The sequence below is a fragment of the Triticum aestivum genome, chromosome 3D (genome assembly GCF_018294505.1).
Source record: "Triticum aestivum cultivar Chinese Spring chromosome 3D, IWGSC CS RefSeq v2.1, whole genome shotgun sequence".
Classification (NCBI taxonomy): domain Eukaryota; kingdom Viridiplantae; phylum Streptophyta; class Magnoliopsida; order Poales; family Poaceae; genus Triticum; species Triticum aestivum.
The window spans coordinates 468,552,250-468,558,262 of NC_057802.1; the positions used below are offsets into that span (position 1 = coordinate 468,552,250).

The 6,013-nt window shown below is 41.3% G+C and overlaps 1 pseudogene; it reads left to right on the forward strand.

The window, feature by feature from the left end:
• The first annotated feature begins 1,016 nt into the window (after positions 1–1,016).
• Positions 1,017–4,848, forward strand: LOC123076379 (protein HESO1-like; annotated as a pseudogene).
• The last annotated feature ends 1,165 nt before the right edge of the window (positions 4,849–6,013 follow it).

Genomic DNA, 6,013 nt, shown 5'->3' on the forward strand with positions numbered 1-6,013 from the left:
ATTTTACGTATCATAAAAACCTAACGGTAACTTGAAAAAAGCGTAAATAACGTGGATTGCATAGCGAAAAGTAGAAGAGCTATATAGGTTTCCAGGGAACAGTTGGTCACAAAGTATTGTTCGGCCTTGGTGGCTCGTGTGCAGGCAATTTAATGTATCTAATCATACTGATATGCAGGACCTACGTTTGTCTTTCCCTACATAGTTAATTAAAATATGCGGGGCGGAGGGGGTTTTTGAAAAAAAACTCATGCACAAGTCATCCAGCACCTCACCGGCTGCCTGCCACTGACGTGTGGGGCAACGTCTTGCAGGCACGCCACACAGGCATGGTGTACACTCAAATAAGTAAGGAGGCACCATATTTGCATCATAGGACAAGTTATAGCACCAGTTTTATGTATTTTATAACTTTGGGCACCAAACTAACCGCGCTTGACAAGTTAAGGCACCCACAGTGTATTTAACTCAAAAGTTTTAAAAATCACTAGGTGTTAATAATTGCGCGCTTTGCCACCGCCTTGCGCTTTTCTGGCTGACTAAAGCGCGCGCATGCTTAAGCACAATTATGGCCACATTAAGCACAACTAAGAGCTAGGTGTTTGCTATCGCCTGGAGCCTAGGCCCGCTTAAGTAGGCACACCTTTTTAACTATGCCTGCAAGTTTCTCTGCAAGTTATCAGTTTCAGGTCTAGCTTTTTCTCAGTATGTTCTAATTTTAGGAAGAAGAAAGATATATTTGATTCCCTAAGAGATTTTTTTTCCGGTCAAGAACATTTAATAAACATGGGAATACATGATTGAGAAGTTAGCTACATGGCATCATATGTACATATGAAAACCAGCGCAGCCATTCTCCTTGTAACTTGCAGTTCGAATTTTCTTAGGTGTTAGATTCAGAAGCAGAAGAAGGCTTGCTTCTTTAATGTCGATAGCCAGATATCCAATGCTTGATGCTCACCATCCAAACCGAGGCACGTGTGCGTGAGGCACAACTGCCCTAAAGGGCAACTACAATGCCGTTTCGGACTGTCAGTTGTCGGTGTTGCCTACCTTGACTATTTATTACACATATATCTTTTCGCTATATCAATCCATCAAGACGCAAGGGAGGGAATTCTTAAGTTGAATTTGGTCATACGTGATTTATAATGTTATATGAGACCAGACTTTTAGGACCCGGGTGTCTAGACACCCGCATATCGCCACCGTTCACGCAACGCAGGAGACCAGGGATCTGTGCCATGCACTGCAACATTCTTTCGTTTTGCAGGTCTACTTGAACAGTAAAAGGGCAGCTGGGTCTCGTAGGACACTGTGCATTACAGGGAGGCCACCACACCTGTCACTTCCGATGCACACTTACAATACCTTTTTCCCTTCTATCTCACGCATCACCTCTCTGCTCTTTTTTCTCTCACAGTAGAACCGTTGTCAGTTTCTCTCTGTCTCATAGCACATCTCTCATAAAAGTTTCCTCTCTCAGTCTCTCTCCTCCCCTCACGGGCTCTCTCCACACGTGAAACAGACTAAAAAAATTCCTGGGCGAAGAAATGTGGATGGTCTCTCAGACTCGGAGTCACACGTCCCACCACGACTCGCGGTCAAATAAAAGCTTAGCACTGTATTATTTAAAGTACCGACTAGTTGAGCCTGTGTGAGCTCTCTCGACAACTTTCTGCACGTGTCACATAGACTAGTCATAGATAGGTATCTACTGCTCAGTGCCATGTCTGCAGCTATATGAGGCTAATGAGCTGACAAAGCTGGCAGGTCCTGCAAATGGTCTGATCCTAGTCAGACCCAGCACGAATCTTATAGAGACTCAACGGGGCTGATAAGGGGGTGCCTGGACTCCCGGGTGCCACCACACGTTTCCCATGTTATATACTCGTTTAACTTACTCATTATGTTGTTGTAGGGTTTCAGCATGATTGAGATTGTGCAGGACTTTTATTTAGTGGAGGAGTGCATTGAGGAAGTTCTCTCTGTAATCAAGCCCACGGAGGACGATCGAAACAAACGTCTGGAAACTATTCAAGAGTTTGTGAATTCCATCTATTCAGCTGCTGATTTGGAAGGTAGCTTCTCATTATTTGGTCACCACAAGGTTCTTTTCCACAATTTAAAAACAAAATCCTGATAATATTTATTAAGGGTACAATGATGTGATTGTCTGACATCAAGCTTGGTATTGCTTACTATAGAAGGAAAATGTTTTCCCTTCTTATGCATGCTCTACTATGGTCTATGGATGTGCATTCCTAGTAGACTACTTTAACATAGTAAGCCCAATCTTAACAGTTTATTGAGACCACTGACAAGTGACAAGCTTGTAAAATCTATAATCCTTCATGGAATAACTTTGGTTTGTGACAATTGACCCTCAACTTTTTTCATACTGCGAGTGTTGTAGGCGAAATGCATTGGCTACTCTATGATTTCCATTACGGAAGTTGCGCAGATGAGACACACTTCGTTTGTTATTCTTCCCCTAGTCTATCTATGCCTAGTCAGTCGATGCATATGTTACTTAAGTTTCGAGGGAGGTGTTGTGAGGTTATTACTTATTAGTACTACAGTTTCTGAGTGTTGGATTTTCCTTAACAGATGCTGCTGTCAAACCTTTTGGATCTTTCGCATCAAATCTTTATGCAAAATCAGGTGATTTGGATGTATCTGTTGAGCTGTCAAATGACCCGGACTCCTTTGCAACCAAGAAAAAGAGGAAAGCCTTGAGAGTCGAAAGAATAAATGCCTTGAGTGAAGTAAGGAGAGTTTTACAAATCAAAGGTAACTTCTTTTTGGAACCATGCATCTGCGTGCAGAATGAAAGATCTTTACTGTAACGTATATGTTGATCAATCTCCGTGGTTGCTTGATTAAATGCAATGCCCTCTGTTGTTGCGCGGCTGTGCTGATTTAGATTTTATGAGGCAAGTTTTTTTTCTCTCGTTTAAATTATGTTTTCATACTTCATTCAGGTGTTGCTAGGGATGTGCAGTTCATTCCTACTGCAAGGGTTCCAGACTTCCAGTACTTAGTTATGTGAGCAACAAATTTAGCATTTCCTGTGATATATCCATCGATAACTACCGTGGCCGAATTAAGTCCAGAGTGCTGTACTGGCTCAATACTCTAGATAAGCGCTTTGGTGATATGGTTTTGTTGGTAAGCTCTATGTATCCATTTTCTTCAATTTTCTGTTTCCACGTTTTCTTAGTTAAGCCCAGGGCTCAGCATCACATTTCCTTGCAGGTCAAGGAATGGGCAAAAGCTCAAAACATTAATGATCCAAAAAAGGGAACCCTGAGCTCGTATTCGCTTTGCTTACTTGTCATCTTTTATTTCCAGGTGTTTATTTTTTTCCCTAATTCTTATTTGTATATTTGCCAAAATGGAACCCAGAAATCCTATTTCTCACGCAATTTAACTGTATTTTGCAGACTTGTACGCCTGCAATTTTTCCACCTATGAACAAGTTTTTTGATGTGGAGGATCCAGCAGGTGAGACGAAATTGGCTTGTTTGTGAGACTGACGATGACGATTGTGTGGTGTATTGTGTAATAGTGTTGGTAATTTACTCGTCACGTTCACATGCAGGAATGAGGTTTATTGATGAAAAGCATGTTGATGAGGTCTGTGCAGCAAATATAGAAAAATTTCAACTCCAGAACATAGGGCAAAGAAATAATAAGTCTCTTTGCGCTCTCCTTGTAGGATTTTTTTCAAAGGTAATTGAACTTATTTTTCACTATTTTGTCTACATGAGCCTTTCCTCTGAGGCTCCGACTACCTAAATTCTAGACACCGGATGTGTTATTCGTGTTTCTAAGAGCATTTTATTCTACTTATGTCATAGCCATTAGCTGCCATTTTTCGGCATTCTTTTTGTCTATCTTGCAATCTTCATTATCATATCATAATAAAGTTAGCATAGTGGGTGGTAATAAGTTTAGATTTCTAGCCAAGGAGAAGCTCAAGCAAAACCATAAATGACTAGGACTATATGAGAGGGGTAGGTTTGTAGGTGGCTCGAGTTAGTTTGTGATCCTTACAGGGTTATAACTTGTAAGTCCAGTTTGAGTCCACCCATATAGATTGACCTATTTGGATTATGTTGTAGGTAAATGAGCTAATCACTTCACCTCATCAAAATTAGTTCATTTATGTTTGGCAAGGTATAAACTCTATGTGCTATTTGTAGTATATATGTACATGCAGTAGGGTAACGAAATTTTGTATGAATAATTTCCATTTAGAACAAAGCATAACATCAATTATGCGAAAAGGAATCTTACCAGCATTATCATAGATTAAAAAAATCTTATCAGGCAAGCTTATACTCTGTTTGCAGTTTTGCGGGATGGTCCCTAGCGATGTATCCACTTACACTGGTCAGCCCAAACGAACCCATGACAAGATGAAATCTCACCGCTGGTTTGTAAGTATTTCCTTCACAGTGCATTTGGTGGCTATGTTGGTGGAAATTTTAGCCTCAAGTTGAAGATCTGTATATGCTGTTCTTTTCGGTTTAGGTCGAAGATCCATTTGATAGATCTGATAATGCAGCTAGAACAGTTGATGCGCTACAGCTTGGGCGTATTGCCAATGCCTTCACAAACGCTGCTGCCGTAACCTTCTACTCTTATGATCCCGACGACCGGAATGAATTACTTACGCTGCTGTGTACACCTGAAGTTCGTTCAAAACTAGGTGCAAGACTTTCAACCAGTCCTCAACAGGGCGGAGTCACAGGATCTCTGGAACTTGTGGCAGCTACCCCATACGATGATCAGTGTTGCCACAGGGCCACAGGATCCAAAAGGAAGCGGGGGAATTCATAGGCCACATGGGTAACAACAAGTCAGGCAGATCAGAAGTGAGCAGAACGCATCTGCATATAAAATCTCCACAAGCAGAGCTCACGCGTAGATCTTTTGAACATCCTATCATCTTAAGCTTCCCCAATCAGTACATGTAACAGATAGTCTCAGGACATCTTTTGATCAACACTCGTGGACCAACTATGTTTAGTTTTTTTCTTTTTTCTTTTGCGGGGTAAAAAAAAAACTATGTTTAGTTAGCCTTTGCCTTATGGTCTGCGTCAATTTATATTACTTAACGTAGTACTTAGCCGGCCCGTGGTTTATGTGGATTCTAGGATCCAAAACTTGTTCTGGTTGACTGAACTTTGCATGACTCACAAAACTTGTCGTGTATTCCCTTTACAGTTTATATAGTCACCAACTCAATTGAAAAATGCCCATTTGCTACACACAAGTTGACAAAACAAGCACCCCAGGTCATGGTCGACCTAGATCGGGCCAATTTTATAGTTGGTGTGTTGACGCGGTTGAAATGTTTGCAAAACATCCTCTCATTGTCCTGTGTAGAATTTCATAAAAAAAAGTTCGACCTAATGGTTCACACTATAAAATTTCTTTACAGGAGCTTATTGACAGATCGATCGGTGTGAGTGGGTCTCACATACTTAACTTTTGTAGAACTTCAGGTATTTAAATTTTCATCCTTGTGTTAGAGAGGGTGTATGCGGAGAACTGGACATTGTCACAGAAGGTCTTGCAGACACTTATTTGGGACTTCCTACCATGGTTCTATCATCTTGTTTGTGTCAGTGATTGCTTCCATCATCTTGTTGACAGAGTCTGTCAGCGACTGAAAGGATGAAAAGAAAAAACTGTCTTTATGCAAGGTACACAGATTTTGGTGAAATTGGTAGTCCAATCAATTCCTTCTTATGCCATGTCAGTTTTTATATTGCCAAAGGAAACTTGCAAGTCAATTACCAATGAAATTGTTAGTTTTTGGTGGGGAGATAATCAGGAGAAAAGAAGATGCACTAGTTTGCATGGTGGAAGATGTTTGTTTCGAAGAATAAAGCTGGATCTCGACGACGGATGTGGCTGGATGGACGAGTGCAGGGCGGTGGGGCTGTTTGGCGCCGTGGCGGCGTCCATGGCAGGCCTGGCAAGGTCGATGCACCAATAT